General features: G+C 35.7%; 1 non-coding gene across 1 annotated transcript; it reads left to right on the top strand.

The window, feature by feature from the left end:
* Positions 1 to 13,343: 13,343 nt before the first annotated feature.
* On the top strand, positions 13,344 to 13,450 carry LOC141675642 (small nucleolar RNA R71). The gene has a single exon (XR_012556285.1). It is a non-coding gene; the product is annotated as a small nucleolar RNA R71 (small nucleolar RNA).
* Positions 13,451 to 13,803: the final 353 nt, after the last annotated feature.

Here is a 13,803-nt window from a genome sequence, read left to right on the forward strand (position 1 = left end):
AAACCATTTTATGACGCTACGGATTACAGCCGGTGATCAGCCACGAAGTAACTGGAAGCTTTACTCGACCTTTATGGCAATTTTAACCTTGTCTCGAGATCCTACACAATTAATAATAGCCTCATTATAATATATTCTCACCAACTCAACCTATTTACAAACCAAAATTAAACACAATGGAACTTAGGCCTATATACACGCAATTTATAATCACCTTATAAACATAATAGTACACATAGCCACATATGCTCACATACCATATTTAAGTACCAAATAATATCACACACACCATATTGCAACACTAGGCTTGGATGATCTCGCTCCACAACTTAAGTCACTTGATCGCTAAACTACACAAAACCTCCAAATTTTGGCCTCCTAACTCGATGTGCCTTTACTAAACCATCCAATTCCTATGGACCCTAACTTGGGCCTTTTACTCTACTGGCTTTATGCTATCTTGAAACTATAGTGGTCAACCTAGGTCTCACTCATAAGTGCTCTAAAACTATGTGGTAAGTGAAGGTGCTTATTATGGTAAATTTCAGAATGACATCTATGGTTCCTTGGGTGCATTAGACCCTCTTACACTTCCATTTTACCTCCAAAACATCTACACTAGACTCTTTTGGTCATAAGGAAACTCCCAAACTTTATGTGGCTCAAGGGCCTAGCTTGGGCCTCCTAGGCGTAAGCTTAAAGTCCATTGTTCCCCTGTTTTTCTGGGCAGAAAAGGTCCTGACTTGAACTAACTTGTGACACATTATTCTAACTCAAATTCTATGAACTATGGCTGGAAAAACTCCTCTAACACTCCCTCTAACTAAGGCCCAACAGGGCCTAATGAGGGCCTACCTATGACATGGCCAAAACTTCCCATTTGTAAGTTGCAACAAAACTGTCCCCTGCTGGACAGATTTTGTGTTTCCACTCGTGCACCTAACCAAACGTCTTACAAACCTCCAACAAACACCTAAAACCTAAACACCTAAAACCACTCGTGCTAGCTTCTGGTGGCTTGTGCCTCAAAGTACACAACAAATGCCCAATTAAAACTTCCCCACAAACTAGTGCAAAAATTCTGGAAAAATGCAAACATTAACCAAACAATTTCCACCTTAACTCCCACTTATTAACCAAGCATCCAACCTTTACCAAAGAAAACCTAGTGCATCAACATCCTAAAATAGTTCCTCAATAGGAGTGGAGATCATCCATGCCCTAGAAATGCAAATAAAAATTACAACATGCAACTCATGGAAAACACTTAACAAGGTTTCGGCTAAACATGGAGTTTAAATTCTTGTAAATTTGACTTGAACCTATTACCCAACCTTAAAAATCATGAAATATATCTTCTCTTAACTATTATTAAGCAATATATCATGGAAACAATCTATTTCAAGCACAAATAATTCAAATTTATAGACTTTTAAATATGAAAACATGATTTCGAGAAGAGTAGCATACACAACATGGTTGATTATCATATTAACATCTTAAAACTAGCATGCATGGCTAAACATGATTATATAGTGAAATTTATGTAGCATGCAAAGGTTTTTAAGGCATGGTTTCTCCATAAAACACTTGCTTAAAACATATATGAAATGTATCTCATAGAGAGCTATTAAATTCACAAGAATCAAGAGTTTCTCTTTGGAGATCACACAAAAGCTATACATGAAACCATGAAACTTCATCTCCTAATCACAAAATTCTTGGGAAGTATATAAAATAAATGTAGGTAGGGGAATTACACTAGGGAAGATGAGAAATGGGATGAAAAAAATGGAAGGGAGTGGGCATGGGGGTTTCGGCCGAGAGCAAGGAAGAGAGGGGGGAGGAAAAGAAAAGGAGAGAAGTGAGTTGGAGTAGAGTGAGTTTGGTTGAGTGTGAGTTTGAGTATGATCATGGAATTACTCATATACAACTTATGAGTGGAGTGTGTTTTTACCCTTCTGATAGGGATAAATAAATCCTGATTACATAATTAAATATTACAGTTTGGGCTGCAAGACCCAATAAGAAGATGTATGACATTCAGACCAGAAAGGTTAACATGTTGATTAGGCCTGATGGACCAGATCAGGCCTGATGGAACAAAGAAGGCCCAAAAACCCTGATTATTTATTAATTTCGTAATTAATAAATAAGGGAGAAAAACATCTATTAAGATAAGTCCTAGTGAGGATATAAATCCTTGTAGATTGGCCTCCAAGGAACCTCATGGGATAAGGAATCAGCTTCCTACTCCCTATTCAAAATAGAGTGGCAATCTTTGAACTTATGGACTATGCCACTCTGGTATAGAAGGAAACAATTGCAGAAGCCGAAAGCGAACAGATGCACAAGGAAATACATAAGGGAGGGATGGAAAGAAAGAGTATGCGTATGGGTGGAGGTTCTGTAGGAGGAAGCTTCCCAATCAAGTTTAACCGAGGAGTGGTGTCCCTACCATGGAGGAGTCCTGGATTTAGACGATCCATGAGTGGAAATGTGAGCCAGAGCGGCCCGAAATTCGGAATTTCCTATTCCAACCAATCTCGACCCCCATTACAAGCATGTAACACTTGTAAAAGGATGCATACTGGGGTATATAGACTGAAAATAACGATCGGTTTTAAGTATGGTCGGGAGGGTCACTATTCTAACAATTGTACTTTGCCAACCCCCATCGGCAATAAGACCATCACTTATTTTCAGTGTGAACGACCTGGTCACGTAAGGAAGGATTACTCAATGAACAAACCAGCGGCTTCAGGAGCGAGCAGGGCTGCCTCCAACAAGCCACCAACTGCTAGGACTTTTAACATGACAGTTCAGGATGTTATGAAAGACTCAGATGTGATAGTAGGTACCCTTTCTCTAAATTCAGTGAGTGCAAATATTATATTCGATTATGAAGCAACTTAATCTTTTATATCGAGGGACTTTGCATGTAACCTAAATCTTAAAGCTAAACCCTTGAAAGAGTCTTTACAAGTAGAAATAACCAACCATAAGATCATCCCCATTAACCAGATTCACCCAACTTTGGAATTAGGCATATGGGAATAATCTTTTAGTGTTGATCTGATTCCTTTTAAAATAGGGGAGTTTGATGTAATTTTGGGAATGGACTGGCTATCTAGCAATGATGCTCAGATAGACTACAGAGGGAAAAAATTTAAGTTAATATCCCAGGAAAGAAGGAATTATATTTAGAGGAAACAGACAGACACATAAGTTTTTGACCCTGGCCCAGGCCAAAAGGATATTTTGTAAGGGAAACAAGGCTTACTTAGCCTATATGGTGGACACCTAGAGTGAGGTGCCCAACTTATAGGATATTTCCTAAAGGTCCCTAGTCGAGTATTATTATTAAGGGACACTAATAATTCACTAAGACTGGTGTGTTTATTGAATGATGATCACATCTCATTGATCATAGGTATAGTGATACTAAAGTAAAAAATACAGGAAGATGTAAATGTACATGGTGCTAGATAGACCCAGTGTGAGATTCTATATGTCTGTTGTGTCAAGTAATCCTCACTATGATAATGATGTAATGGTACTTGGACTTGAAATCATTATATATTTATACGAGAATTAATGAACTTTAATTACACTAAAAGTTAACTTTGATCGGGTAGAGATAAAAGTGTATTTCGGGTATATTATGAATCATATGAGAGATATGAATGATCTAGAAATTATTTAACCTTTCTATTTTATGAGTGATATTATCGGCCTCTTTTGTGAGCTAAATATGAAATGCGTGGCCGCGCTCAAATATTGATTTTTTATGATAGTCTACTCATTGATCAAGAAAAACCGGATTAAACTTTGATGAGGATGATACATTTATATGTCTCTAGTTTAATCTATAATATGTAGTTAAAAGTATTAAATTAAATTGTCCATTATTCAGGAAAGGTTTAATCGATCATCGATTTAATTAATATTACTTGGGTAAAAATGATGTATTACAAGATGCCGCTCATTGTTTACGTTTTTAAATCAGATTAAAAATTTGTTGCCAACGTAATAACCTATAGGGTCACACACAAAGAATCCTTGAAGGATTATTTAATTTAAATTGGATTTAAATTAAATTAAAGTAATTTGAATTATTTATAATATTAATTAAGTATGACTTAATTAATTGAATAAATAATAACATCAAATTTACTAATATTAATTATGAAATTTATTTGTTAAATCATTAAGTGAGACTTAATTATAATACAAATAAGAATTTTAAATTAAAAATAACTCCTAATTAGTTAAGAGTTATAATTCATTTTTCTACCCTCTATATAATATATCTTGTGTGGTTGATTTTGAATGCAAGAATTTTACTAAAACCCTAGCCACCAAGAAAGAAGATGGAGAGAGATTAAGAAGAGACAATTTTGTGCTAGTACACATCTGATCCTTGCGTTCAAGCATTCGTGTGGATACCGATACAGTGTAGATCACGAGAGCGAGATGTGTGGTAATTGAACAAGCTTTTGATCTCCATTAGTCAACCAATTTGTAAAGTTTCTTAAGGTAAACAATTTGATCTATAAATTAAATATCTATTTTTTGCATGGATCCCGCAGTGGGTTTTGAAAAATCTGTTTTTTACGTTTTTAATTACATTTTCCGTTGCGTTTTATACCTCGAAACCCCTCAATGACATCAGAGCTACTTGCGAATAGTTTTTAATTTATTTATATGTTTACTTGTTTTACGATGATAGCATGTATACGATATTCCATGAATGTTATGTGTGTGATTTTGTATATTTTGCATGCTGTTATATTTATATATATGTATGTATATATTTTGAATATATGGTATTCATGTGAGTTGTATAACCATATGATTATTATATAATCTATATATATACAGATATATATATATAATTTGTGTTTGTTCATATTATAAGAATTGTATTTGATATGATTCTGAATCGGATATATCAGATTTGCTAAAGTCTGAGCCTGGTGTCTGATTTTCGATAACGAGAACCTGTTTCGAAAGGAAAAAGCGCATCTGAACAAAACATCGACACATCTGTCAGGCGTTTGACGCCGTTTAGACCCTGTAATCTGCGATTTAATGTTATCATGTTTAATTTTGAATTTTTTGATTGTTGCCATATTTGTTTTTTATGATTAGATCAGGATGTGTATGATATGTTAAGATCAGATTATATATTCTAACATGTTCTCATGTGTTAATTGAGCAGGGTAGATGGTTATGGCTTATGACCTTAGGTTAATGGTTTTGGTTTTTAAAATACGGCTTGCATGTCGTTTGACCTTGTAATTCTTAAATCTCGAATATAACTCGAGTTCTTCTTGTAAGTTCATTAGATTAGTTTTTATATTTCATTTTTATAATATACATGAAGAGATGAAGATTTAAATATCAAGGAAGGGTAATCTCATATGGAGGCCATCCAAGGAAGCAATACAAGGAAGAGACAACTCAAGAAAAAGGACATGTATATCTAGCTTGTATTTATTTTTCACCTTAGATTGACCTAAATCTTTGTCATTAGATTGATGAAGATCACATAGGATGACGCCATAACCAACCACGTTTACTTTATTGCACTTTACATATATATGCTCATATGATGAATGTATGTGTAGAGTAGTTTAATAATGCATGCTTAATTAGATGAAGGATGTATGTATAGATACCATACCCATGCCATGCTTGCTAAACAAGATAAAATCTGTAATGATTTGAGATTTTAAAATTATCAAATGATTATGAGATTCTCGTGTTTATGAAACACGGAGTAAAATACAAATTTCTTTATTTCCGAAATAGGGCGATTTTGTCAAAATCGGGTTTAATGAACTTGTAAGGTCGTGGCTTTTAAGCGAGACCGTTGTGACTCCCTCATTACCTGTAAATAAAACCATTGACGAATATTGATTTGAATTTTTTTATTCAAGGAAAAATTTGGAATCTCTTTATGATGGTATCATGATCATTTTAAAATTAACGAAACCCTAAAGTTAATATTAAGTTGATAAGATGCTTTCCAATGAGTCCAATGCATTAACCCTTAGATCGATAAGGATTGGGTTCGCCAAAACGAAGTACTCCTATCTATCGTGGGAGATCTATTGAAGTATATTGATACTTTTTGACTATTGGGTTTGACTTAATAAGTTACCACAATAGGATTGTGAACTTAGAGAAATAAAGTTTGGCGATATTTATTAGATAAATTTGAACAAATGTTGTTCCACAAAGCTATCCAAGAGTTATATAGTCGATATAATTGACAAATTTTGTCTATCTAAACAATTATGTTTTAGGAGAAAAGCCAAAGATGACCTAACGCATGGTGAAATATAGACCTTGGCTCACTAGAAATGATATAGAAGATATTCTTTCCGAATTAATAGATAGGGATATTAATTTGATAAAAATAGTGGGAGATATATATTGTGAATATTTTTGAATAATCACTTGAACATATTTTAATGATCATCTGTAGACTAATTCATTTTATGCACTTTAATATTGTAGATATCAAATGAAAAATAACACAAATAACTTCTCTATGTAATAGTCCTTGAGAAGGACAAACTGACATGAAATAATTTCTTCAACTGACATGGGGACTTTAGGATTGTCCTCAGGTTCAAGGATGTCACTCAAACCCCTCCCTTATTTCTTATAGCTGAGAATGAAACATGTGTTGAACAAAATGGTTATCTTAAGCAAATTGATTATGCAACTGATATTTCATGTCTCATGCTTGCAAATTATAAGTGTCAAGCTTTAGAATCAACAAGAGCATATTAATGCTTATGATGTGATTGAGCACCTTCAAGGATGTTTGAAAAATAGGCCCATCAAGAAAGATTTGATAATAATAAGGAACTATAAATTTTCATAAATAGGAGAATGAGATCCGGTTAGACCAAATGTTCTAAAGATGATAGGTATACATACCTTGATATTTTGGGTTTCAAGATTGGTTTAGAGTCGCAGCTTGATTTGATCAAGAAATCTTTGAACAACTTATATTTTCAGTTTATGAATAAAATGAATGAGATAGGAAAAACACCCGTTGAGTTGTGAGGCATATTTAGAACTGCTGAAACAACACGGCAAATGCATAAACTATGTCCATATTGATGGTGTACACATGGAATGCAAATGGGAAAGGAAAGTGGATATGCAAGGTTAAAATTTTATTTTATTCAGTACCAAACCAGAGTCCAATACCAAGGGGGGGTTTTGAAGACTATTAATAGTGTTGCCAAAAAAGATGATTGTCACTTATGTGGAAATAACCGGATGATTGGAAGTTAAAGTGTCGAGCTTACTTGGAAGATCTAAAAAGAAGACCAACAATGGTCAATTTTCATATATCGAGTTAGAATTGGAACAAAAGTCGTTGCTCAAGCTGGAGGAACTCGTTACCTAATTTCTCCTATAAGGCGAAGTTGAGAATTTGGTAAATTGTTATTACATGACTTTTTTTGCCGATACATATATCAATTTCTTGTTAGGACAACAAAGGTATTTCATTTTAATTAAATAAATAATGGTTTTTATTCTATTTCAATGATAAGACTTGTAATGTTACACAATTAGATAAAAATTTATATGTTCTAAGATGACTCAAATCAATCATTACCTCTAGCATTGTCGTTTAAGCTATATTAATGAGAAACAATTGCTGAGTTACATATAGATGGATACTTGGATAAGTTTGATTTTGATCATACAAAAGATGTGAACTTTGTCTTATTGGCAAAATAACTAAAACTTCTTTTACCCGATAAGGTAAAAGGGCCACTGAATGACTAAGACTTAAACATTGTGATGTATGTGGCTAAATGCGTATGATGGTAAGAGGTGGCTTATACTACTTCGTAATGTTTACTGATACTTAGTAGATATAGATATGTATGTATGTCAATGGAATAGAGATTCTAAGAGGAAAAATCATACCTTATTGGACATGGTGTGATCGATGATGAGTTAAGCGGATCTTCCAATCAGTTTCTGAGGCTATGCTGTAGAAATGACTGCATACACATATAACCGAGTTCCGGAAAAAGCGGTTCGAAAGACTCCATATGAGATATGGACTAATAAACGTCATAGCATGTTATTTATGAAAATTTGGGGATGTGAAGAATTTGTAAAATGTTTAGCCTCTGACAAGCTTGTACCAAAATTAGATGTATGATATTTTATTGGATACCCAAGTGAGACTAGGGTATAGTTTTTATAATCTTTCCAACTATATTTCTTAAGGGAGGACTACTTTTTAAGAAAATTAGTGGGAGGACAATACATCTCGGTGAAGATCAAGAACCTCATGATAACATTGAACCAAAGTTGAAACAAAATCAGGATGTACATCAAAATGTTGAATGTATTCCTATTGAGGAAACACAGGTTGTTTGTAGATCAAGTAGGATTCACCATGAGCTCGAGAAAAGTTATGAATTTCTCTTGACTCAAGATGGTGATGTGATGCTTATGAATAATGATGAGCCTCACACCTACCAAGATTTTATGAGCAGTCCAGATTCCGAGAAATGGAATCCATGTATCAAAATAAAGTTGTTAGGACATTAACACGTACTAATAATACACACAAGTATATGCGTTCACAAGTAGTATAAGATATAAATAAGATTCATTCCCACAGAGACTGGTTTAGGTTAAGTTCAATTTATGCACCTATGCAACAATGTATGGTTATCGCTCAATGCTAAGAAAAATAACAAATTTGGTTTGGATTAAACTAAGAGATTATACTAAATAACATTAACTAAGAGAATTGAGGGTGAATTACTTATATGAGACAAACATGAGATTATAACTTCATTAAATACTTCATTCAATAGCCTTTCAGTTCTTAACCTTAGCATGTGATGGTGATGACAATACTTAGATAACACGAAACTAGTAAACGCCAACTTTTGTTGTACGAATACCCTATTACCAAGCATCCAAAAAAGAGATAGAAGTTGAATAGACACCAATTATGCTTAGTCCTTATATGTCTATAATAATTGAAAACATAACGGTTTAATGCGCAAGTTATCTATCGTGATTACATAGGGCAAGTAAGATGGTTAAAATTACCTACGAATCATGCATATCAAATACATGAACCTATGCTAGCATGTCAAGTTCTAAATCTCTATATTCACTGTCGCTTCAATAGAGATTAACACGCTATCTTATATGTTAGCTACGCACATAAGACGAATAAGTACAACCAATACTAGGATATTAATCAATCAACACACACCAAGATATTGATACAAATTAACTATTAAAATCCATAAGTAAATTCGTTAGAACCCCACGATAACGATTAGTTCAAAATCGAACTCATCATCACCATGGGTTCCAATGAAAGCATGATAATAAACAATATAAGAGTACTAGGGTTCAAAGACAAATCGAAAACGAGCATCCAAGTATCTACTATATTAAAGAAAACAAAAATCTTCTTCTCTGTAGCCTTCTCGTGCTCTCTAGGTCTTCTTATTGTTCTCCCAGGCCTCCTTGTTGTTAAAAACATCTTTTTATGGGTATATATAGGCTCCAGGATGACCAGGACTCTCAAAGTCTTCAATTTCGACTAAAATCAGGCTTCTGGGGCAGAAACCGGGCGCAGCCGCGCCAATTTTTCTGACAAATCTTGTTTTGGCCATATCTTGAGTTCTGCTCGTCAGAATTAGGAGATTCAACTGCCCACACAAAGCTAACTAGATTCCCTACAACTTGAGAATGGCCTAGGCTTATAATTCTGATCTCTTTTCAGCATATTGTTTTGAAAAGGTCCTTTCTTCATTTAACTGATGCCTGAAATGCAATAACACAAAAACACATCAAAAAGACCAATAATTTGAGTTTAAAACACCAACTTAAGCCTGTAATGAAGCATTCCAAGTAGATATAAAATCCACTTATCACACCCCCAAACTTGAATCGATGTTTGTCCTTAAGCATAAACAGACTCAAAACATAAAATAAACCTAATGCATGAATGTAACTACATGAATGCCACTAAATGATAATACAATCGATCCCCTCAGAATAACCATAACCAAATGAATAAGCTGATGCCTCTATGATTGCAATGACTTGAAACAGAGTTTGAATAAATCCCACAAACCAACTCATAAACCAGAAACATGCGTGTGTGGGATGCTTAATAGATATACTCACGATACTAGATCAATAACCATAAGTTATCTATCATCAAAACAATCACAAGTTTATAAACAGAATAGACGTTAAACACATAATGACTCGCAACACCTCCTTCCTACTAGAGTTATACAAGGATTCACGCTATTATTGAACACATAACAAAGATGCTTATTTGACCGTGCAATGAGTGAGGTCCCAAAAGACTTAAGCAATAATACCCATGTAGCGAGCGTTAGGTTAGCGGATCCCAGACTATAAAAAGCTAAGGAAACTAGGCACAAAGTCCCCTAGAACTTAATAACTCGAGTATTAAAGAGCTCACTCTTGATCAATTATGCATAAACACATACTTTCTTTTTACTTTTCTTTTTTTTTCTCTTTTTTTTCTTTTTTTTCTTTTTTTTCAACAATTTCTGAATGAGTGTGTTTTGCTCCCTCTCATTCAACCCTAGACTACTCATAAAAATATGAGTCGGCTACTAGCCATTTGACACCTAGCCTGATTCACAATTAGCAATGAAATCCAAGTTTTTCTCTACTGTAAAAATTCAGTGTTCTTTTTGTCATTACGAGAGTATCACAAATTCTAAATATAACCAAGTGATTAAATCTCAACAACAAACAAGTATGATCATTATCTAGATCAAAAGCAACCCTATAAGACTTTGTGAAAATATGTGTTTCTGGCATACAAATCAATTCATTAGGACTTAAACATCCCTCTATTCTTCATCACTACACTCACATCAACATCAACCAATCAATTAGAAATAGCTCAACCTAAGGGATCATATTATATGCATACAAATGTAACTACATGGACTCACATAATAACACGAACAAAAATGTAAGCAAATATGTCCTAAATAAACAATCATGCAAAAATATGAATGAACTATAACTAATCATGTAATATGATTCTATATGAATCTATATGGACACACACAAACTAATACTTACATTATCACCCCCAGATTTAAAATTTTCAATATCCTCATTGAAGGTTATAATAAGGATTTCAGGCATACCTAGTTGTCGGAAAGATCACCCTCTTCGGGTGGAGGATCAGGTGGACAATTAACCTCGACACCAGTGGCTCGGAAAATAGTGCCCAAAGCCTGTGTCAAATCTGTAGCAAAACGACGGTGAATGTCGTGCATGGCCTCCATACGCCTCGTTACTCGCCTGTACTGCTCATCACCAACACCAGTCCTATCAAATACTTGTTGCACATGAGAGGAACCTTCTGTAGGCTTTGGAGGATTCGTTCGGCCACCCTCTACATCATCACAAATATATCCCAACCCCTTGTTAGGGGGTGCACTTAAGAATGCATAACTCAAGTGATCTGGTAGTGGGTTGAGCTCAAGTGTAGGAGTATCTTCAATAGCGGCTCGAGACGCTCCTGAGAAATTTTCAGCTCTGCTAACCCAAGAGAAAATCGAATGGCATATCCAACTTCCTCTTCCATGGAGGTGCATTCAAAACCTGCATTTGCTCTGCTCCTTCTTCATCTTCAACCCATTCTACTTTAAAGCACTCCTCCTTAGCCGTGGGTAACTTTATTACCTTGAACACATTAAAATTGACCTTTTGATCGTGAACCTTCATCGTAAGCTCTCCTTTATGCACATCTACCATAGTTCGGCCTGTAGCCAAGGATGGTCTTCCCAAGATAATGTGAATCTTCTTATCCTCCTCAAAATCAAGAATTACAAAGTCAGTGGGGAAGATGAGTTTATCCACCTTAACCAAGATATCCTCCATTATTCCTCGCGGATAAGCGATGGAACGATCAGCTAGTTGCAATGACATGTATGTCGGTTTCGGATCAGGTAGACCAAGCTTTTTGAAGATATACAAGGGCATCAGATTGATGCTAGCTCCCAAATCATATAAACATTTATCGAACGACAAGTTTTTGATGGTGCAAGGAATAGTGAAGCTTCCAAGATCTTTAAGCTTCAGAGGCAACTTCTGTTGCAGCACAACACTGCATTCTTCCGTAAGAGCAATGGTATCTAAGTCAACGAGCTTCACTTTCTGAGAGAGAATACCTTTCATAAACCTCACGTAGCTAGGCATCTATTCAAAAGCTTCAGTGAAAGGTATGTTGATGTGAAGTTTCTTGAACACCTCTAGAAACTTAGCAAATTGCTTATCCAACTTCTGCTTCTGCAGCCTTTTAGGAAAATGAGGTGGAGGATAGACCTGTTTCTCCCCTGTATTACCCTCAGGAGGAGTGTGTTCCACAGTTTTCTTCCTTGATTCCACTTCTGCTTCCTTCTGCACATCTTCTTCCGCTAAGACTTCAAATTCCGGAACTTGAGATTTTTTCAGAGCTTGCAACCTTCCCAGACCTCAATGTAATTGCCTTAACCTGCTCTTCTGCTTCCCTCTTGCCTGAAACTTCTGTATCACTAGAAAGCGTTCCTGGTATTCAATAAGGCGTTAGCAATTTGTCCTATCTGGTTCTCCAGAGTCTTGATAGAAACAGCCTGATTTGGCATATAAGAGCCTGGTTTTTGCACATAAGCCTCAACTCCTCCAATTCAGATTTTTTATTCGAAGATTGACCTGCATCATGAGTTTGTTGTTGAAGTTGGAGTTGTTGTCTTGGTGCAAATTGTTGCTGAAAATCGGGAGGGTTGAATTGTTTTTCTCCAAACTGCCGGAACGGCTGTTGCATCGCATTCTGATTGTTCCTCCATCTGAAGTTAGGATGATTCCAGTTGTCAGGGTGATAAGTGTCAGGAACTGGTTGCTGCGATCTCTGAAATTTGCTCACAAACTGAGCTAATTCACTAGATATAGCGTATTGCTCCGTCGCATGCGAACCTGCACAAAGCTCACAAACACTCATTCTCTGATGAACTCCATAGTTAGCCAGCGAATCGATCTTTATAGACAACGCCTTTAGTTGAGCAGTGATAGCCGTAGCTGTATCCCCTTCAAAAACTCCTGCTACCTTTCCCTATGGCAATCTCTGGGTTGGATACTGATATTCATTAGCAGCCATCAGTTCAATTAGATCATAAGCTTCCTCATAGCTCTTTGCCCATAATGCTCCACCTGATGCTGCATCGAGCATGGGTCTTGACTGTGCTCCCAAACCGTTGTAGAAGCAATTGATGATCATCCAATCAGGCATTCCATGATGAGAACACTTCCTAAGAATCTCCTTGTAGCACTCTCAAGCTTCACATCGAGATTTTCCTGATTGCTGCAGAAATTGAGTAAGAGCATTTCTGATTGCAGCTGTTCGCCATAGGGAAGAATTTAGTAAGAAACTTCTGAGCAAGATCCTCCAAAGTAGTAATCGAACCAGCTGGTGGAGAGTGTAACCAGCTCTTAGCCTTGTCCCTCAGAGAGAATGGGAATAGTCTCAGCTTCACAGCATCTTCAGAAACACCGTTGAACTTGAAGGTGTCGCAGATCTCAATAAAATATCTAATGTGCATATTGGGATCTTCCGTTGGAGAACCCCCAAACTGGATTGAATTCTGCACCCATTGAATTATGCCAGGCTTGATCTCAAAGGTATTAGCTGTGATAGTTGGCCTTAAAATGCTAGATTAAATGTCATTGATCTTGGGTTGATAAAAATCC

Source organism: Apium graveolens, chromosome 7 (assembly GCF_009905375.1).
Source record: "Apium graveolens cultivar Ventura chromosome 7, ASM990537v1, whole genome shotgun sequence".
NCBI lineage: Eukaryota > Viridiplantae > Streptophyta > Magnoliopsida > Apiales > Apiaceae > Apium > Apium graveolens.